This window comes from Balaenoptera physalus (genome assembly GCF_965194825.1).
Source record: "Balaenoptera physalus genome assembly, chromosome: 9".
NCBI lineage: Eukaryota > Metazoa > Chordata > Mammalia > Artiodactyla > Balaenopteridae > Balaenoptera > Balaenoptera physalus.
In genome coordinates this window covers 91,263,031-91,285,746 of record NC_138888.1, presented here as the reverse complement: position 1 = coordinate 91,285,746, position 22,716 = coordinate 91,263,031, and the positions used below count along the sequence as shown (strand labels likewise).

At 42.8% G+C, this 22,716-nt stretch overlaps 1 pseudogene across 1 annotated transcript; it reads right to left on the bottom strand.

Moving 5' to 3' along the window:
- Positions 1-10,951: 10,951 nt before the first annotated feature.
- LOC309666563 (amine oxidase [flavin-containing] A pseudogene) lies at positions 10,952-22,508 on the bottom strand (annotated as a pseudogene). The gene is made up of 3 exons (XR_014268490.1): positions 22,489-22,508; positions 12,783-19,017; positions 10,952-12,377 (listed from the first exon to the last, which is right to left on the bottom strand). The product of XR_014268490.1 is annotated as an amine oxidase [flavin-containing] A pseudogene (transcript).
- Between the last annotated feature and the right edge of the window lie 208 nt (positions 22,509-22,716).

Below are 22,716 nucleotides of genomic sequence, written 5' to 3'. Positions count from 1 at the left end.
GGGATGAAATACGATTTATGTACTAGTGGCTTAGGAGTCATCAGTTTGGACTCATATACTGCAAATAACCAAAAATCAAACTCTGTCTTAAATAATAAAGTGGGGAGGGGGGCCGGTTATTGGTTCCCATAACTGAAAAGTTCAGAAGTAAGATAGTCTTCAGGGCTTCAACAGTATCATCAGGAGACCGGTTTCTTTCCAAGTCTCTGTCCCACCTCCCATGTTATTAGCTTCATCTTCAAGCTGATGTCCCTCATGTTGACAAAATGGCTGCAGCAGTTCCAGATTTTACATCCACAAATCGTGCTGTCCAAAATGAGAGAGAAGGTTGATTTCTGGTCACTTTCTCCGGGCTCTCAGAAGGACAGGAAACATTCTTTCTTAGAAGATCCCAGAAATGAGCTTCCATGTGTCCCATTGGCCCAAATTTTTCACAGACGTACTTCTGATGCAATTCCTTTGGATAGGGTAATGCCATGTGCAGGCAGGCTTCGATCTAAGTTACCTGAATCAATAACGATGATGTGGGAGAGGAAGGATTATCTTGATTGAGATAAAACAATTGAGATCCATGTCAGATTCCAGGTGAGGAGTCAATTCCCTCCAAATAATATAGGTGCCACACAGTGGTGATGGGAAAGAAAGAATGGTGGGAAGGTACCCACATACAGTTTGCAAAATTATACTTTGTCTCTGATCCCTTCTCTGTGCTCCAGACTTAAATATCCAACTATATATTTGACACCTCCTTGTGATATAATCAAACTAGCACTCTCGACTCTCTGCTACCCCCATCTCCCCTCAAGAAATCTACTTTCTTCTCCAATATTCCCTTGTCAGTAAATGGAACCACTATCACTTTGCAAAAGACCAAAATTTAGAGATTTTCTTTGTCTTCTTGCTCTTCCTTACCCCGTAATCTAATCCACCAACAAGTCCTATTGGTCCTATGTCCCAATTATATATTGAAGCTACTACTTATTTCTCTCTCTCCCTCCACTGTCGCCTTCTAGATTCAAGTCGTCCCTATCTCTTGCCTCAACTACTGCAGTCACCAACCAACTGTTGTCCTGATTTCTTTCTTGCCCTCCTATTATCCATTCTCTACACAACCTCCAGAAGTGGTCTTTCCAAAGTATCAGATCATTGCCTTTCTAAAGGCTCTTCAATGTCATTGCCATTTTTAAATCCCTTCAATGGCTTCTCAACCTATTTAGATGAAAACCTCAACTCTTTATATGGAGGCCCTACCACATCTGGCTCAGGCCTAGCTCTCCATCATGATCTCATACCACTTTCCCTGTTCTCTATGCTCCAGACACAGGCCTTTTTCACAGGCTACACATGGTCAGCCTATATCTACTCTCACTGTTGAATTCTCAGACCCCAACAGCCCATTCTTTGACCACAACTTCTTATCCTCCTAGTACCCTCCCTCCTGCTTCAGTCACTCCTTATGTCCTCCAGGCCCTGACTCTTCCCTGATCCACAGTGTATCCATCCCTCTACCTGCACTTCCTTCCTATCCAGCCAAGACAACATAGAAAAGATTATACAACCACGCAAATTAGTGCCATTGTCTGATATGATCTTCGGCCTTGACTCTGCCCAACACACTCTTCGACAGTCTTATTCACGTCCGAAGACAGATCCTCTTTCATCCCCTTCGTAATTGTCATCAGTCCTCAATGTCATCCCCTCTCTCATCATCTAGCTTCTTAAACCACACACAAAAAAAACCTCCCTCAGTCTACTCCCCTTTTACCCACAAAATAAGTTGTCTATCTATTTTTAATTGTTTCTACTTTATCTCACAGAAAGAGGCTTTTTAGTTTGGATGATGTCTGCTGTAAGTACCAAAATATTAAAAGGAATGGGATTTAAACAGCATGGAAATATAAACCTTCACATAACAAGAAGTCTGGAGTTTCAGGGCTGGTTCAGTAGTTTATGTCATCAAGGACCCAGCTCCCTTCCATCTTCCCACACTTCAGTCCTCATCAGGTTGGCCTTCCTCTTTAGGTATCACCTCCTCACTCAACATAGTCCAAAGGCAGAAAGGTTAGTAGTGAGATCTCTTCATGTATCTGTCGACTTAAAAAATATTCACAACCTAAAAGTTGAGAGTGACGTTTTATTCGGCGGGAATTTTTAGGACTTCAAGCCCGGGAGGCAGCATCTCAAGTAACCCTGAGAGAACTGCTCCGAAGCGCGAGGGGGGGAGCCAGGTTATACAGAAGTTTTGCCACAAAGGGCAGGTAGTCTGAACATCAAAAGATTATCATTAATTACAGAAAACCAGATATCCCAAGTTAAATTTAGAGCTTTTCTATATATGGGAAGATGCAAGAGTCTGGGCTCACTGAAATTGTTCCTTTGATAGGCACCTCAGCTATCTGGGGCCAGTGTTCTGTATTTTCACATCCTGAGTTTCCTCAGGGCTCACCATAGGGCGTGGCTGCAGTCTGACGGCAGCTAGATGGCAGGTGTTCTTTCCTTCCTGGGTTTCCTCAGGGCTCACTGGCTCACATTAGAGGGCTGCAATCTCTGGTGACTGTGACATCCTTTGTTTACTGATATGGCAGCCAACATTCCATCTATCATATCTCTTTCATCAAAAGGGAAAAATCCTCTCCAGGAGCAACCAGGTATACTGTACCCAGGGTCCATCACCAGGAATGGACCACATGCATTGTATGCTGGTCTGTGTTTAAACATTAGCTCTCCGTGAAAATGCAAATAACCCCCAATAACTTATCTTCAGTCAAAACCTTTTTTTTTCCCCTTTTAATTCCAGATCTACATATCTAACTGTCTTTTATATATTTACACATTAAGACCTCCCAAGCATCTCCGAAGCTACTGCCGCTGCTTTGCTGGTGTCCATGGCTGACATCAGTTATCCAGACGAGATTGTTGAGAGTCATATTACACCCTTCCGTTTCCTCTACCCTTATTCCAGGGAAAGCCCAGTATTGTGAGTCTCCCTCCTAAATATCTCCCAAATCCTTACTCAGGTGCTGGGTCCATATTCAGGAACTCATCGCCTCTTTCTGGACCATTGCAGTAACCTGAGTGTTCTCTGTGTCTCTAGATTTTCTTGCACACTTTAATCTGTCCTATCCAACTTTTCTAGAGAGGTCTTCCTTTTTTTCTTTTTTTAATTTATTTACTTATTTATTTATTTTTGGCTGCATTGGGTCTTCGTTGCTGCCGGTGGGCTTTCTCTAGTTGGCGGCGAGCAGGGGCTACTCTTTGTTGCAGTGCGCGGGCTTCTCATCGTGGTGGCTTCTCTTGTTGCGGAGCACGGGCTCTAGGAGCACGGGCTCTAGGAGCACGGGCTTCAGTAGTTGTGGCTCACAGGCTCTAGAGCTCAGGCTCTGTAGTTGTGGTGCACGGGCTTAGTTGCTCCGTGGCATGTGAGATCTTTCCAGACCAGAGCTCGAACCCGTGTTCCCTGCATTGTCAGGCGGATTCTTAACCACTGCACCACCAGGGACGTGCCTAGAGAGGTCTTTCTATTGAATTTGTTGGCTCAAAACTCTTCAGTGGCTCTAAATTGCCCAAAGGGTAAATTTGAGCCTCCTCTGATTTACGCCTGTCTGTTCTCATCTTCTGTCTCCCCTTCCTTTCCTCCTCAGTCTAATCGTACTCTCTCACCATAGTGAATTGTTTGTACAGAACACATCATACTCTCTCATGCTTCCATTCCTTTGCACACTCTGTTCTCTCTTTTAAATGTACTCTCCTCACTTATATACCCAGAGAATTCTCAGTACGTATCTTTGCCACTGTGAAGTCTTCCCTAAGTCAGAGAAAATATGGGCTTCTCCTATGTTCTGACTGCCCTTTGCAAAAATCGTTATGAAAGGAATTTCTCATTATAATTCTTGGTTTGTAAACTTTTTAAGGACAAGAACAGTTTCATCCCTGTAACCCCTCTGCCCAGGACACACTAAGTATTAAATAAAAGCTTGTTGAAAAATAAAATAAATATATTAATACTGAATCTCTAGAATAATAATTGGTGCTGTTCTAAAGAGAACAGAGGTTGGTTTAGCAAAACATTGCTGTAATGAGTCCCAGATCAAGAATGCCAATCGTGTAAAGATCAAATAACTCTACTCATCTCCTTGCCAGCTAGCCATCAACTTTTTGCCAACAATTTGGGAATATTGGTAAAAATGTGTCTACTGTGCAAAAAATAAACTGCATGGGGACTTCCCTGATGGCGCAGTGGTTAAGAATCCGCCTCCCAATGCAGGGGACACGGGTTCAATCCCTGGTCTGGGAAGACCCCACATGCCGCGGAGCAACTAAGCCCGTGCGCCACAGCTATTGAGCCTGTGCTCTAGAGCCCACGAGCCACAACTACTGAGCCCACGTGACACAACTACTGAAGCCCGCGCACCTAGAGCCCGTGCTCCTCAACAAGAGAAGCCACCGCAATGGGAAGCCTGTGCACCGCAGCGAAGAGTAGCCCCCGCTCGCCGCAACCAGAGAAAGCCAGCACGCAGCAACGAAGACCCAATGCAGCCAAAAATAAATAAATAAATTTAAAAAAAATAAAAATGAACTGCGTGGGCTCTTGATAATAGGACATTATTATGTACAGTGGAAAGCACATAAAAACATATATTGAGATAAAATCAGGTATGCCAAACACTTCTAGAAGCTAATTCATCCATTTCCTTTCATCTAAGTTGATATTAGGCCAATTATATTAAGATATATCTCTTATTTTTAATCTTTTATAAACCCCTGCAACCTTCCAGTACAAAATTTTTCTATTCTACATTTTGAACCTCCATCCTGAAGGGACTGCTGATTCTCTACTATTGTGCCTTGATTTTTTTTATTGCTTGGAGAGCAGGTTTGGAAAAAAATGTGACTACTTCTATTTGGTAATGTTTTGCTTGAGATGCAAGGATAAGATTGGCCCAGATGGTCATTGGATGTGGGTCTGGAGCTTAAATTTACCCGTTTCTGTTGCTATCCATAGTAAATGATGTCACTGAAAAAGTTCACGAATGATGGGGTTTGGGTGAGTTTGTGTTTCTATCATGTAGACTTTGCTCTCTTTCTTTGTATCCTAAAAATTTTAGATTACAATTTCTAACTAAAATCGGAATCATTTTGTGTGTAAACATTAACAGTGACTCAACAAGATACTTGCCTACAAAGTGATGAATTAACCGTCTATATAATTTTCTCAAAAAGCACACATCAAAAATCACGTAGTTATTGGGACTTCCCTGGTGGTCCAGGGGCTAAGACTCCACACTCCCAATGCAGGGGGCCCGGATTTGATCCCTGTCAGGGAATTAGATCCCATGTGCCACAACTAAGAGTTCGCATGCCACAACTAAAGATCCTGTGTGCCACAACTAAAGATCCTGTGTGCCACAACTAAAGACCTGGCACAGCCAAATAAATAAATAAATAATTTTAAAAATCATATAGTTATTAAATTCAGCCTTAATTAAATAAGTCTTCAAATTATTTGGAATTTAGAAAGAATGGAAGTATGAATGTATTGATGGAATAAATAAAGAACAGGAGTTGAAGCCTGAGTGTTTCTTTAAAATATCTTCAGGAATCCTTCAAAAGGTCTCAGATTGCTCAATTACTTTATTTAAAGTAGTTTATAGTCAGATTATTTTAAAACTAAAATTGCTAATCTACTTAGTGAAAAGTTTATAGCCTCACTAGTTACCATTTTGGCTTACTTTAACCTGAGCTAGGGCCACCTAAGAAATAGTCTCCATTGCCATCAGAGTTGAAATTAAAATTAAATAGATGAAATGTATGTTAAGTTCTTATCAATAGAGTTTTTAAAATTATAGGCACTTTGAAAGAAACAAAATCTTAACAAAATTTTATTATAATCCAGTAGGGAATATGAAAAAAAAAAACATGACTCTGACCCTTTATCTTTTCTCTACCCTGAATTCCCCTGAGATGGAGATAGTTATTCAGTCTTTTCTTCTTTCTGACAGAACTGTCCCCAGATGGATATGCTCCCATGGCAAATAAAAATGCCATAGGAAGCAAAAGTATGGACACCAAGGGGTAAGGGGTGGGGGATGAATTGGGAGATTGGGATTGACATACATACACTACTATGTGTAAAATAGATAACTAATGAGAACGTACTGTTATAGCACAGGGAACTCTACTCAGTGCTCTGTGGTGACCTAAATGGGAAGGAAACCCAAAAAAGAGGGGATATGTGTATACGTATAGCTGACTCACTTTGCTGTACAGCAGAAACTAACACAGCATTGTAAAGCAACTATCCTCTGATTAAAAAAAAATAAAAAAGAAAGAAATGCCATAGGATTCATGCACTATAGTCCCTTGTTGGGGGCTGAAAAGGGATTCATGGGAAGAATTCAGGCTGAGGGGAGGTGAGAATGGAGAGAAGGAGAGGAGGAGAGCCCCCTAGAGAAACTCATAAATAAGCAGACAGAAACCCACAAACCCCACCGCAACATGGAGGGAAGATATGGCACCCTGCCCAGGGCTACATAGCGTCCTTCGTGTCTTCTTTCTGCACTGTCCAGGGGAGACACCACGTATGTAATACTGTTCACTGGTGGCTGTGCAAGGGTGTGGGATGGGAAAAGAAGAGGGTACTAGACATTGTTTTTTGCAGATTTAAGCTTTATTTAAATATTAGTGTATACAATTTAAATATGTCCAGTATAACACTCATTCAGCTTTTTTTGGCTTAATGTTTTTGAGATTTATCCATATCAACATGTGAAGCTCTAGTTCACTTATTTTAGTTTCTATATTGTTCTATAGAGAAGAATGGACATTTATGTTGTTTCCAATCTTTTTCTTACAAACTCTGTTGTAATCAGCCATTTTATATATATGTGTCTGTGTGTATTATATATGTATAATCTCCTTATATACATGCTACAAGAATTTCTCATAGCTTATAGAAGTGAAGTGGATCAATCATAGCCTAAGCGCAATTCTTCGACCTTACCAAGTCCTGATATTGCAATTTGCGCTCCTCCCTGGAGGTACCGGAATGCGCACTGCTCTGCCATCACTCAGGACTTTCTGACTATAACATTTCGCTTATCTTTTGAGTCTGAAGTGCATCTCATTGCTGATTTCATTTGCATTTATCAGAGTAGCATGAGCTTGAGCAGCTGCATATTTGCTTTATGTGTGTTTCAAAACTATGCAGTTAAAGTGTACTCATTAAAAAATTGAAAAAAGAAAACCCAGGAAGAGAAAGGTCACCTATAGGAAAAGTTCTTGGGATAGAGGGTCTCTATTGTTATTGACAAGGGAAATGGAGACACAGGGCACGGCAGAAAGAAAGACAAATTATTCTAGTAGGGGAAGGTGGGAATCAGTTCCGAAGCGGCTCACAGGAGGCGCTGTGGATCAGGAGATGTGGACGCTTGTGCGAGGCTGGTGTTGGCATTCCACAGGGGTTACTACGTCTCCACGGACAGGCATTGGAATCTGAGGTAACTGAGGAATCCTCAGAGCAAATTTAACCTATGATCCATCACCCTATTGGACCAGCTGGGGTTAGAAACACATTTCCATCCTGCTTTCCAGACCCCATCTCCATAAGAAGTTAATTTGCATCACACAAGCCAGTCTTCTGGCTTTGACAGAGACATTTCATTTTTTAGAAATTAGCCCAAATATTTACAGCTTGACTAAGCTAATTTAAAACACACAGCAAAAGCATGCTATGCCTCACGTTCTCTGGGCTGCAGCTGCGGAGTGGCTGTGCATCTCGAAGCCAGCGATGACCTGTCAGGGCCACTCGACTAAGAGCCACACTGTCTAATCATCAGAACCGCTGCTCAGGTCACCTAGGACCTCTTGCTCACCAGGTGACCGTCCAGCGTGGATGCCACTGTTTCCTGTCACTTCAGAACCTAAACTTTCGAGGCATTTGGGCCTGGAGCAACAGTCTGAGCGCATCTCAGGTTGAGGCATGTCATGTCCTGACCCAACAAAATATTTTACAGTCCATGTCCTAATCCAGGAAAAGCTGAGTCTTACCCTTGTATAAACCTGAAAGTTTGCCCTGAAAAATGAAAGCAATGAAATCAAACAATTGGGAAAAGATTGCCTTTGTTCTGCCGAGAAGATTCCACATATGCCCCATGGCTGTAGGCAGCCCCGGCCAGCAGGAGTCACAGCCAACATCTGAGGGCAGCCAAGGCTGCCCAGAGCACCTGAACCAGACACCAGCCATTTCTGCATCTTCTCCTTGGTGCTTCAGTGGAAGCAGGAATTATTATGAGCTTCTTTAATATTAAGAGAGACACCCAAATGTTCACAAATCTCCAGAGAATAGGAATATCCGTGTAGGTATACTGGACAAACTCTTATTTTTCTGATTAAACTAGTTAAAGTCCAACTGGAAAAACTTTTGTCAGACATTAGAAAGGGCATGCAAGGAGAAATTTAAAAAATTTTTTTTGAATGGATTCACTTTGCTCTACACCTGAAACTAACACAACGTGGTTAATCAACTATACCCTCCCCCCAAATTTTTTTAATTAAAAAATTAAAAAATTTAAAAACTACAAGATATTTTCTGCTCTGAAATGTCACAGGAAGAAAATAACACCGGAAGAAGGGAGCAGAAGGGGGGGGCCATTAGGAAAGAGGAGAGACCACCAAAAAGCCACGTGTGTTTTGAATAGTTCTTGAAGCACATGTTGACTTCTCAGCCTGCGTTTGACTCACACGTGCCTCCCGATGAAAGCAAAGAGAGCAAAATGGCAAAACCCAGTACTGTCATCACCATCGAGGAATATGCAAATTAGGGTCTTGAAATAAGGCTGGGAGGGGCCTGGGCAGCTTCACCCACATAAAGGCCATTTCTTTGCTCTGTTCTTATTGTTCGAGTCCGCTCAGCTCCGGTGAAGCGAGCGTGGAGTTCCTCCCAAGTGCGGTGTAGTGACTCATGACATTTAACAGACGAGGAAGGGCCTCTCCAGAAACGAGCCACTGGGCTGAGGCTGGGCAGAAAATAGCCTGAAATGAGTCACACCATGTAAGACGGTACAAAAGATGATTCACCGGGTCCCGAGGAAAATAAAGAGGACGGGATGCTTGTGTACCCAGGGAAACTGGGTCCCGGCGGGCAGAGTGTATTGGTCTGCGTCACACGGAGCCTGTCACTGGTCACTGAGCTGGTGGAGGAGGGGCTGCTGCTGGGAGCCTGCCGGCTTGGGACAGGGAGCAGCGCCTCCTGTGGTGGGTGGTGGCACCGCAGGGGCAGCTGCTCTTCGGTCCAAGATCTTTGAGGCCGGGGGATACATCTGCGCTCAGTGCGCTGAAGAGGGTGGTGTGAAATGATTTCTCCAGAAGGTTGCACCGCTGGCATCAGAGAAAACATTTGGAATCGTTTTCGATGTGTGTTACCTGGAGGCAGCATTCTCTCCCCAGTGCTGGGTTTAAACCATTCCTGTCATTTCGGACTCTCTATTGAAACCTGTTTCTCATAGAATGTCTCTGTCTTGGAAATAGCATGCGACCCCCCCCCCCCTATAAAATGGAAGGGAATTTGAAGCATATAAGTCACCCGTTCTTCTATCTCCCTCTCTCTCTCTACACACACACACACACACACACACAGAGCCTTCTCTCTTTTAAGGAAAAAAAAATTTTCAGGGCAGAATAAGGAATGCATGGAAGCAAGAGGGATGTGCTTCCCAGGATGGGGAGGGGCTGGTGGCTGGAGCCCGCCGGCGGCTCACAGGCAAGCGGCGCTGCCTGACTCATGCAAAAGCCCCAGGGACGTCACCGCTTTCCTCAGTCACCCTTTAGGAGAAGAGAGACAGCAAACGTGATACTGTAAATGTTCCCACAGAATCATAGCCTTGCTGGATCCAAGGGAACCACAGGCTTACCCTGCTGCTCACCACGCTGGAGTGTAAGTCGGCTGATGAGCCCTACATAGCTAAAGACCTCACAGAAACCGTTACACACACACACACACACACACACACACACGAGATGCAAGATCCAACGGGAAAGTTTACAGTCTGATAGAGTGTCCTATTCTATGCTCGAATATTACATACAGTAAGTTTTGAAAGCTCCCAGTAGTTTCTGATGCAATTTAAAAGCAAAGTCACTATGTGAATATTAATACCCCTATCTCAGCTGTAGATTCCATGACTGTTTCAAGAAACTAAAAACCAAGTTTAAGCAGAACTCGGGAAGAGTTCCGGTTCGAAGTCTCCTTGCTGTTGGTAAATAGGGGCCTTGCTCACATCCCTGACAACGGCAGCCCACGGTCACGAGAACACCACGCCTTTCACTTTGCCCGCGCGTCCTGGTCTCTCGTGGTGATGACGCTACTTCTCATCCTCGCCCTTCACTTCGCCTGGGGTGAGATAGCTGAGGAACGGGATGCTATCGCGAGGGGGCCGGGAGAGGCGCCTCGGGTTCCGCGCAATTTGTAGCAGTGCTCGTAGGTGTCCGCAAGCGCAGGAAAGGCTTAGCGAGCTTGATCTTGTCTGAGTGCCCTCCTGCCCCCACCCCACCCCACCCCACCCCACCCCCGCAGCTCCGTGTGGCTCAGAAAGAGCGTGTGACTAAGTGCAGGTTTCTACTCCCCTCTCCCAAGGCGAGCGGCCCCGCAGGGTACGAGCAGCCCTTATCACACTGGCCCAGTGAGAAGCGGGCAGAGTCTTTTTTTTTTTAACATCTTTATTGGAGTATAATTGCTTTACAATGGTGTGTTAGTTTCTGCTTTATAACAAAGTGAATCAGTTATACATATACATATACATATATCCCCATATCTCTTCCCTCTTGCGTCTCCCTCCCACCCTCCCTATCCCACCCCTCTAGGTGGTCACAAAGCACCAAGCTGATCTCCCTGTGCTATGCGGCTGCTTCCCACTAGCTATCTATTTTACATTTGGTAGTGTATATAAGTCCATGCCACTCTCTCACCCTGTCACATCTCACCCCTCCCGCTCCCCGTATCCTCAAGTCCCTGCTCAAGGCAACAGCCTCTCTGAATACTTCCTTAGAGAGTCCAAACACTCCAGGCTGCTGGCTCCCTTGAGTTTCCAGGGTTTTCTATTGAGGCCTTTTGCCAAAACTGCCGTTACCACTGTGCACTGAGATCTCGGTGTTCAGTAAATGTGGCCGGAAGCTTCCACTTGACATTTTAAGGGATGTGACATAAAGCCACTGGGGAAGCAAGTGGTTCTTTGTAGGAAGGTCTAGATCCCTACATCATACATCACTTCAGGTGTCGGTCTTCTTTTTAAGCCACATCATCAGTGCTTCCGGCCTTAATTAAGGCAAGGAGACCACCTGCAGTCCTCATGCTGCAGCTAAGAGCTTTAGCCTTCCTGGGGTTCTGCCATGTTTTTCACCCATATTAAGTGTTGCTGAAACACCTAATCCCCTCACATGTGTCTTAGTGAGGGACTTGCCATCAAGAGGATGTTTTCCGAAAAGTCAAGCCATCATTGACAATCTAGTGTGTGTGAGCATACACTGGTAGTTGTAAATTGCTGTTTTGTATCACTTACCATATCATCAGTACTTTGTGATGACTGGCCCGCACATTCACCACAAGATCAATTGCAAAGTCACCTGTGGAATGTCACCACCTCGATAGCGACAAAGATGGCATTGCTATATTATCCAGCCAAAATGTCCAACACTGGCTCTAGCCTACAAATTGTACTGCTGACTATAAATATCTTCTGGGTGGAGTTAGGCCAAAGTAAAAGTTACTGTGTTGAAGGTTGTGTGAATGAAGGCGGTCCAATCCCTGCTTGGTCACTAAAATCTTTACTCAATGCTCAGAACAAAGTTTGATTCCCTGCTGATGTTCAGAACATACACAAAATCCATATTTTCTCTTCGATTAAAACATGCATTGATCAGCAGAGCCTGGCAATACGTAGTCACGGAAATGTTTTTTTAAAGTATCACAAGATGATTCATAGCCAAGAGTCATGAAACCAAGACTCAGAGTCAGATATAAAATGAGGCACAATTCTTAGGCATATATTTTTCCTAATAAAAATTATCTGCCGAGCTCTCCTTTTGCCATAAGAAATAGTTTTGGTTCTTCAGATAGCGAGTTTACAATACTGGCTGTCTCCTGAGGGTTTCCAGTACCCCTGGTCAAGGCTGTGCTTTCTACAGAGGAATCAGGGTAACCTAACAGATGTGTGTGAGGGGGCACTCTGAGCTATGCCCTGGGACTTCCCTGGTGGTCCAGTGGTTAAGACTTTGAGCTTCCAATGCAGGGGGGAGGGGTTCGGTCCCTAGTCGGGGAACGAAGATCCCACATGCCATGCGGTGTGCAAGATTAGCTATGCCCTAGGGCCTGGGCCAAGAATAGCCTATTTTAGGGCTTTCCTGGTGGCACAGTGGTTGGGAATCTGCCTGTCAATGCAGGGGACAGGGGTTTGAGCCCTGGTCTGGGAGGATCCCACATGCCGCGGAGCAACTAAGCCCGTGCGCCACAACTACTGAGCCTGCGCTCGAGAGCCCGCGAGCCACAACTACTGAGCCCACGTGCCACAACTACTGAAGCCCGTGTGCCTAGAGCCTGTGCTCTGCAACAAGAGAAGCCACTGCAATGAGAAGCCTGCGCACAGCAAGGAAGAATAACCCCCGCTCGCCACAACTAGAGAAAAGCCCACGCGCAGCAACGAAGACCCAACGCAGCCAAAAATAAATAAATAAATAAATAAATATATATATATATATATATATATATATATATATAAAAAAAAAAGAATAGCCTATTTTAGAATAGAAAATAAAAGTGAATTCCCGCTTTGAGAGCTCAAAGAGCTTTGCGATTTTGAAAAACTAACTTTGATGGCAACTCACTGAGATAGGGGACAAGTGTTAACCAGATTCTTGTTGGAATACTGCAGTTCTAGGCAGGGGAGGGCATAGTAGGCCAGCCAACAGATTGCAGCACAGTCAAACAACTGGACTTAAACCTCTTTGCACTAATTTCTGGTCTATGTGCCACCAGCCTGGCTTCCTGCTGAAGCATCACTTCATGCTTGCATGCAACACACTTATCCAATATGTAAAACTAAATTCAGAATCATTTTCCTGTTTGTGTAAAAAAAAACTTCTGCTAATTGAAATCCTGGCCTTTGTAGCCACTACTGTCATTGTTAAAATACAGCCAGGGTGATGTTTGGTACCACTTGGAGTTATGTTCTAATGGAAAAATCTATATGAAATACATGCCAAATTTAAAAGTCATAAGGGCAGCTGAACAAGTGCGTTTATCACTAAAATGATTATTCACAAATGTTCTGTTTAACTAAGAGCGTGTGTTTTAATAGTGTCCTGCACTAAACCCGAGATTTGGAAGCACTGCTTATTCAGCAGCCAATGAAAACAGGCCTCTCATCTGTGTGGAAACACTGACTATCGAGTTGATTTTTTTAATGTCCTCTATGTAAAAGCCAGACTATCACTAGAGATCACATTCGGTCCTAAGAAAGGATTTGGACTGTGTACCCAGTAGCTGACATTTCTAACATTCAAGTAGGGGACTGAGTCACAGCTGTGTGTGGGCAGGAGTGTGGAGTTGGGGCAACTGCAGGGCCATGGAGGTGGCGCTGTACAAGACGTTCTTCCCAGGGATGTGGTGGAAAGGCAGAGACGCTGAGTAAGGCAACCAGCATTCATTCCCATGACCGTTTGCAATTTTTTTTTAATAAATTTATTTATTTATTTTTGGCTGTGTTGGGTCTTCACTGCTGTGCACGGGCTTTCTCTAGTTGCAGCAAGCGGGGGCTACTCTTCGTTGCGGTGCACGGGATTCTCATTGCGGTGGCTTCTCATCACGGAGCACGGGCTCTAGGTGCATGGGCTTCAGTAGTTGCGGCACGCAGGCTCAGTAGTTGTGGCTCACGAGCTCTAGAGCGCAGGCTCAGTAGTTGTGGCGCACGGGCTTAGTTGCTCCACGGCATGTGGGATCTTCCCGGAGCAGGGCTCAAACCCATGTCCACTGCATTGGCAGGCGGATTCTCAACCACTGCACCATCAGGGAAGCCCCACATGACCATTTACAATTAATGAGAACACACGCTCAACCTGTTGGCCTAGCCCCATCTCCTGGGGGGCAGGGATGGAAGGAAAGAGCAGGTAACACTATGGTTTACTATCTTGGAAAGTGAACAAGAAACCTACTTGGTCAGGGAAATTTTTAAGTCCAGTTACGTAAATGTATTGACATAGCTTTTTGGGGGCATTGCGTTGCAATTATTTTAAAAGCTCTTTCTCGTTCAAAGAAGCATTGACAGTGTCCGTGAAGCACATTGACACTCAAAACCCTCCCTCTGTCCAAAGAAACAGAATGACTTCAGGTCACCATACGTGGTTTGATTTTGCCTAAGTGTAACCTTAATCTTGGTAAAGCAGTATCTCAGTTCTATAAAAAGAAGTACAGTGCTTTGCAGTCATTTCCAAATTGGAAACATGTTTAAGAAATGCAATGGTAAAGGAAAGGAGGTGAAACCTAGGATTCTTTGGAAGAGAAAGTGCCCTAATTCTCTTCGTGCTTTGACCCTCGCTTGATTTCTGTCTGCATTCTCTAGTGCCTCCCCGCGAGGGGTCCGTCCGAGATCCAGGGCTCTTTCTACAGTCTGTGCATTTTACCTGCCTCTGGGCCCCACGCTGCAGGACTTGGTGATGAGTCACACAGCACAGGACCCACTGGCTCAGATTCCCTCTGCCACCAAAGCTCCTGGGGTCTGCCGAATCTCAGGCTACCCATTCCCTTCTCCAGTTTGGCCTCATTTTCAGGATGGGGTCTCTGTCTACATTTTCCTTTAATTTTTGTCAGTTAATTACCCATTCTAGTAGACTCTTCACCCTCAAAGACAGACACTACATCCTGAGCCTGAGTTAATGGAGTTGGCGCCTTGACAGTCCCACCAAACCACGTCTGGGGCCTGCCCCGTCCTCTCAACCAGACACGGGCAGATCATCCAGGGTCACAGCTCTTGTTTGTTGGCTCCAAGAGCCCGGGTTCTCAGTCTCTGTGCTACTGTTTACTCACTTAGCTGTAGGACTATGTAACTTGTCTCCAAGATGGTGGCAATAATCCCTCTCATCCCACATGCACTTTTTTTTTAACTTATGTATTTTGAAATGTAGATTCACAAGAAGTTGCAAAAAGATAGAGTCCCACGTAGCCTTCAACCTACTTCCCCAAATTATGATATCAGAAGTATAGCTATAGTATGACATCACAATTATAGGACAATATATAGTGATGTAGTGCAATATCAAAACCAGGAAATCAACATTAGTGTATTACCATTAACTGGACTATAGGCCTTACTCAGTTTCCATCATTTTTTAACCTGTATTGATGTGGGTGTGTGTGGGTGTATATAGATCTGTGCCATTTCATACCATGTATAGATTCACATAATGATCACCACAATCAAGACACAGAACCGTTCCATCACCAGAAAAGAACCCCTTTGCGCTGCCTCTTTGTGTCTGTGCCCCTCTCTCCTAACCACCCCCTTCCCACACCCCAAGTCTCTGTCCTCTGCCAACCACTAATCTGTTCTCCATCTCTATACTTTTATCACTTTGAGAATTTTTTTTAATATTTATTTGTTTATTTTTGGCTGCATTTGGGTCTTAGTTTTTTATGAAGATTAAATGAGATAACGTATATGAAAATCCTCAGTTTAATAAGTAGTGACTCAATTATGGGATCGAATTATGAATCATAAACCAATGCAAAATTTACATTTTAATATAAAACGGTTCGGATTTTTCCTATTGCTTCACAGTTGTCTTTGGTGACATACTGCCCAGTTTTCTAGGCTTGTTGTACATTCTGCCAAAGAATTACAGTGGCTGCGTTTGTGATCTCTGCTTCTCCAATTAATGCGGTTTTGATAAGTCAGCATTTTTACTGCTTATAATAAGCTATGTTCTTTACATGAACTGGCAATCTCTAATATTCCCATTAGGTAGGAATTATTCTTCTTAATGTATAGGTGAGAACCCAGGGCTCAGAGAGGTAAAATGACTTGCTAGTTTGTCTAATTCCAGAGCTTCTATATCTAACTTTGATGCCAGTGTGATTCAAATATTCGCCATAGAACTCCAGTCCCTAGGGATATTGCGAAAAGAAAAGAAAAAGAGTTCATTGGTTAAATGAATTTAATATACATTTTAAAATAAAGCATGTTATAAAAGTTCCTTCTTGAGAGTTTTCAATGCATATTAGCAAATTAAAGGTTCTGAGAAGTCCTGTAGTCTTTAACCCAGCATTTCCCAAATTAAATTAGCCACTGGGCTTTTTAGAACTATATAGAACTGTCAACACCCCTCAGAATTAGCATTCCATAGAAAACATTTTAGGAAACTCTGCACTGAGCATACATTTCTGCCCTATTTTTAAATGTTTGATATTTCTGTAAACTGCCTAATCCTGTTGTGAAACCAAACTGCTTCAGCCTCACAAGAACTCTACAATAGTTCATTTATATAGCGTTATAGCATCTTACTGATGAAAGTAATAATCCTATGGCAAACTTAGTGAAATTATATATATATATGTCTTTGGTTTCTACCCAAAGAAGAATAGCAAGTTTACACCAACAACTCTGAGGGTAAATGATGTTAAAGAGAAAATAAACCTCCTTTCTAAGAAGCCTGCTTTTCACCTTGAATGGTGTACAGTTCCAAAAAGTTTAAGATAAGGTCATTTGGAGGGCCCTATTTAACTAATGCAAAATAAATGTTGTATAATATACAACCAAAGAGCAAATTTATTTTCTTTCTTTAAATTATTTATTTATTTATTTATTTATTTGGCTGTGTTGGGTCTTAGTTGTGGCACGCAGGATCTTTGTCGCGGCACATGGGCTGTAGAGCACACAGGCTCAGTAGTTGCAGCGCGCAGGCTCTCTAGTTGTGGCACTCGGACTCCAGAGCGTGCGGGCTCAGTAGTTGCAGCACGCAGGCTCTCTAGTTGTGGCACATGGGCTCTAGAGCATGCAGGCTTAGTTGCCCCGCGGCATGTGGGATCTTAGTTCCCTGACCGGGGATCGAACCTACGTCCCCTGCATTGGAAGGTGGATTCTTAACCACTGAACCACCAGGGAAGTCCCAAATTTATTTTCTTTAAATCTCAGCCACTACCTTTAATTATAGTACTTATTTCCAATATCTCTTCTTATAGGTTCTTAGAACATACTACATTATATTACTTCCTGCCACTCATCACTCAAACATCAATCCCTAGGCAGGAGGGGTACATGCTATTCCCTGTCCTTGAATTCTACTCTCTATTTAAACAAATGCTTGGTAATGAGTGTGATGTTGATGTTGATGGTTTTAGATACATAGTTATGGACTTACATCTAATATGAAATCATACTAAATGCCTCTTTGCCTCTAAAAGTTTTCCATTTCTAATGATGCAAAATGAGTCAAAAACACTGTTCTATTTTATGGTAACAGAATCAGAGTAATGAGCAAACCCAGGCTGGTCACTGCTATGTTATTCTTAGAAGGTAAAGGAAAATTCATCCTTTCACTCCAGCTTAATGTTATTTCCATTTCACTGGGATTGAAAATAAAAGGAATACTAGAATTATAAAACTTGAGTGTTTTTCTATTTTTTTTTTCTTATGAGCACGTCAGCTTTAACTTCTTGAAATTAAGAAATTGATCACAAGGTAATTTCCTACCAGTCATCACGAGCTGGTCTACAGACAAATCACAAGATGGAGCTTGATCTTACGGAAATTAAGGAGGTGATACACCGAGATTAAACTGAGGGGTTAAATCAGTGCACTTAAAGATGATCCGATGACACAGCCTTTAAGTTTGTCAACATTTTGCTTTTGATGATGCTGGGAAAGAGTAAGCAGAAGGCATGAAGCCGAAACTTCAGGATCGGGTTGGCAGCCTGAATTTGTACACCACAAACCACAGGGCAGTTACCGATGTAGAAAATCCAATGATCTTCAGCAGCAGGCCTGTCACGGGAGGCAGGTTCCTCTCCCAGAAGGTGTGGGTGATTTCTACAGCTGGAACATCCTCTGATTCAGGTTCTTGGACCCATATGTCTTTCTTTGCCACCTTCCCCAAAGCATTCAAGACCTCTCTAGCTGCCCGTTCTCCGGCCTCTACTGCTCCTTGCACGTAACCGCTCCACTATGTGGCAGTCTCCATGCCAGCAAAGTAAATCCTGCCTACGGGCTGGCGGATCACCGTTCCGTACTGAGTCATGATCCCAGGGGGAAAGTAGGCAGCGTAGCAGCCCCCGGAGTACTACTCCTCACACCAGTTCTTCTCTTCATAGCGCACCGGTTGTAAAGCTTCTTGGGATCCTAGCCCTTTGGCCTACAGCTCACAGATTTTCCTCTTCCTTAGTTCTTTATGGACCTCAGCAAGGCGGTCAGCTTTTCGAGCAAGGATGAAGCCCATGAGGGCGGGCAGCGATCCATCTGGCTTGGTGTCATCCAGGGTTATTGAAATCGGAGCTTCCTCATCTTCGATGATCATACAGCCGCAGTAATACTTTTTCTTCCAAAAGGCTTCCTTGTAATACATCATGCACTTAATGATAGACCCCATTGGAAGTCGCTGGATTCACTGATTTCTCTCTGAAGGAAGCTCTGGTCTGAAGTGTATCTTGGCAGTCAAAGTTGGAGGGATGGCGCTAATCACGTATCGGCACTCATAAAGTTGATGATCCAACATCTCTATCATGATGTTGTCACCCGACTGGTCCACATAGGTGACAGGACACCCCAGCTTCACTCTGTCCCCGAGGAGGTGCATTATCCGCTCGCTTACTTGACCAGATCCGTCTACAGACTTCCGTTCCTGGTCCCGCTTGTAATGGAGAATATCCGAGTGGTGCCTCCACACTGCTTCACATACCACAAGAACCACAGGGCAGACACCTCGTGGGGTTCAGAGGTCACACTGATATTCACAAAGAGAGATGCAAACTGCCTAGCAGTCCTGTCTCACCTCACAGTCACTGTGGTTCATGCCTCATGATACCACCCTTTCACACCATCCACTCTTCCTGTAACATCCATTTTTCTATTTTTACTAATAAGTGTGATACAATTCACAACTTAAAAATTCTAAACTAGTATGCCATCTGTTGCTATGAATATGAAAGATAGTGCCTCATTTGGAGACTTTTATTACATTAAAGCATGAAATGTGGACTCGTGAACTCCCAGTAACCTGTAAAAATCTCTAATTTCTAATTTTGGAACACCTTTACAGTTCATATGCTCCTTTTTTTTTTAATAGATCTTTATTGGAGTGTAATTGCTTCACAATACCGTGTTAATTTCTGTTGCACAACAAAGCAAATCAGCCATATGCATACACATGTCCCCATATCCCCTCCCTCTTGAGCCTCCCTCCATCCTCCCTATCCCACCCCTCTAGGTCATCTCAAAGCACCGAGCCCATCTGCCTGTGCTATGCTGCTGCTTCCCACCAGCCAACTATTTTACATTCAGTAGTGTATATATGTCGATGCTACTCTCACTTAGCCCCAGCTTCCCCCTCCCACCCTGTGTCCTCAAGACCATTCTTAATGTCTACATCTTTATTCCTGCCCTGCAACTAGGTTCATCAGTACCATTTTTTTTTTGGATTCCATATATATGCGTTAGCATGTGGTATTTGTTTTTCTCTTTCTGACTTACTTCACTCTGTATGACAGACTCTAGGTCCATCTACCTCACACAAATAACTCAATTTCGTTTCTTTTTATGGCTAAGTAATATTCCATTGTATATATGTGCCACATCTTCTTCATCCATTCATCTTTCGATAGACATCTACGTTGGTTCCATGTCCTGTCTATCGTAAATAATGCTGCAATGAACATTGTGGTGCATGTCTCTTTTTTTGTTTTAATTTTTTTTTTTTAAAGAATTTCACTTTATTTATTTATTTTTTGGCTGTGTTGGGTCTTCGTTTCTGTGCAAGGGCTTTCTCTAGTTGCGGCAAGCAGGGGCTACTCTTCATCGCGGTGCGCAGGCCTCTCACTATCGCAGCCTCTCGTTGAGGAGCACAGGCTCCAGACGCGGAAGCTCAGTAGTTGTGGCACACGGGCTTAGTTGCTCCACGGCATGTGGGATCTTCCCAGACCAGGGCTCGAACCCGTGTCCCCTGCATTGGCAGGCAGATTCTCAACCACTGCGCCACCAGGGAAGCCTGCATGTCTCTTTTTGAATTACGGTTTTCTCAGGGTATATGCCCAGCAGTGGGATTGCTGGGTCGTATGGTAATTCTATTTTTAGTTTTTTAAGGAACCTCTGTACTGTTTTCCATAGTGGCTGTATCAATTTACATTCCCACCAACAGTGTAGGAGGGTTCCTTTTCCCCACACCCTTTCCAGCATTTATTGTTTCTAGCTTTTTTGATGATGGAGATTCTGACCGGCGTGAGGTGATACCTCATTGTAGTTTTGATTTGCATTTCTCTAATAATTAGTGATGTTGAGCATCTTTTCATGTGCCTCTTGGCCATGCCATCTGTATGTCATCCTTGGTGAAATGTCTATGTAGGTCATCTGCCCATTTTTTAAATGGATTATTTGTTTTTTTGATACTGAGCTCCATGAGCTATTTGTATATTTTGGAGATTAATCCTTTGTCTGTTGTTTCATTTGTAAATATTTCTCCCATTCTGAGGGTTGTCTTTTTGTCTCGTTTATGGTTTTCTTTGCTGTGCAAAAGCTTTTAAGTTTAATTAAGTCCCATTTGTTTATTTTTGTTTTTATTTCTGTTACTCTAGGAGGTGGGTCAAAAATGATCGTCCTGTGGTTTATGTCAAAGAGTGTTTTTCCTATGTTTTCCTCCAGAAGTTTTATAGTGTCTGGTCTTACATTTAAGTCTTTAATCCATTTTGAGTTTATTTTTACATATGGTGTTAGGTAGTGTTCTAATTTCATTCTTTTACACGTAGCTGTCCAGTTTTCCCAGCACCACTTATTGAAGAGGCTGTCTTTTCTCCATTGTATGTTCTTGCCTCCTTTGTCGTAAATTAGGTGCCCATATGTGCGTGGGTTTATCTCTGGGCATTCTATCCTGTACCATTGATCTATATTTCTGTTTTTGTGCCAGTACCATACTGTCTTGATTACTGTAGCTTTGTGGTATAGATTGAAGTCGGAGAGCCTGATTCCTCCAACTCTGTTTTCCTTTCTCAAGATTGCTTTGGCTATTCGGGTTATTTTGTGTTTCCATACGAATTGTAAGATTTTAAAATTCTAATTCTGTGAAGAATGCCATTGGTAGTTTGATAGGGATTGCATTGAATCTGTACATTGCTTTCGGTAGTATAGTTATTTTCAAAATATTGATTCTTCCAATCCAAGAACATGGTACATTTCTTCATCTGTTTATGTCATCTTTGATTTCTTTCATCAGTGTTTTGTAGTTTTCTGAGTACAAGTCTTTCGCCTCCTTAGGCAGGTTTATTCCTAGGTATTTTATTCTTTTTGTTGCAATGGTAAATGGGAGTGTTTGATTTTTCATTGTTGGTGTATAGGATTGCCAGAAATTTCTGTGCATTAATTTTGTATCCTGCAACCTTACCAAATTCATTGATTAGTTCTAGTAGTTTTCTGGTAGCATCTTTAGGATTTTCTATATATAGTATCACATCATTGGCAAATAGTGACAGTTTTGCTTCTTCTTTTCCAATTTGCATTCCTTTTAGTTCTTTTTCTTCTCTGATTGCTGTGGCTAGGACTTCCAAAACTATGTTGAATAAGAGTGGCAAGAGTAGACATCTTGTCTTGTTCCTGATTCTAGTGGAAACTCTTTCAGTTTTTCACCATTGAGTATGATGCTCGCTGTGGGTTTGTCATATATGGCCTTTATTATGTTGAGGTAGTTTCCCTCTATGCCCATTTTCTGGAGAGTTTTTATCTTAAATGGGTGTTGAATTTTGTCAAAAGCTTTTTCTGCATCTATTGAGATTATCATATGGTTTTTATTGCTTAATTTGTTAATGTGGTGTATCACATGGATTGATTTGCATGTATTGAAGAATTCTTGCATCCCTGGGATAAATCCCACTTGATCATGGTGTATGATCCTTTTAATGTGCTGTTGGATTCTGTTTGCTAGTATTTTGTTCAGGATTTTTGCATCTATGTTCATCAGTGATATTGGTCTATAATTTTCTTTTTTTGTGATATCTTTTTCTGGTTTTGGTATCAGGGTGATGGTAGCTTTGTAGAATGAATTTGGGAGTGTTTCTCCCTCTGCAATTTTTTGGAAGAGTTTGAGAAGGATCAGTGTTAGCTCTTCTCTAAATGTTTGATAGAATTTGCCTGTGAAGCCATCTGGTCCTGGACTTTTGTTGGAAGATTTTTAATTACAGTTTCAATTTAATTACTTGTGATAGGTCTGTTATTTTCTAATTCTTTCTGGTTCAGTCTTGGAAAATTTTACCTTTCCCAGAGTTTGTCCATTTCTTCGTGGCTGTCCATTTTATTGGCATATAGTTGTTTGTAGTAGTCTCTTACAATCCTTTGTATTTCAGCAGTGTCAGTTGTGATTTCTCCTTTTTCATTTCTAATTTTATTGATTTGCATCCTCCCTTCTTTTCTTATGAGTCTGGCTAAGGGTTTATCAATTTTATCTTCTCAAAGAACCAGCTTTTAGTTTTATTGATCTTTG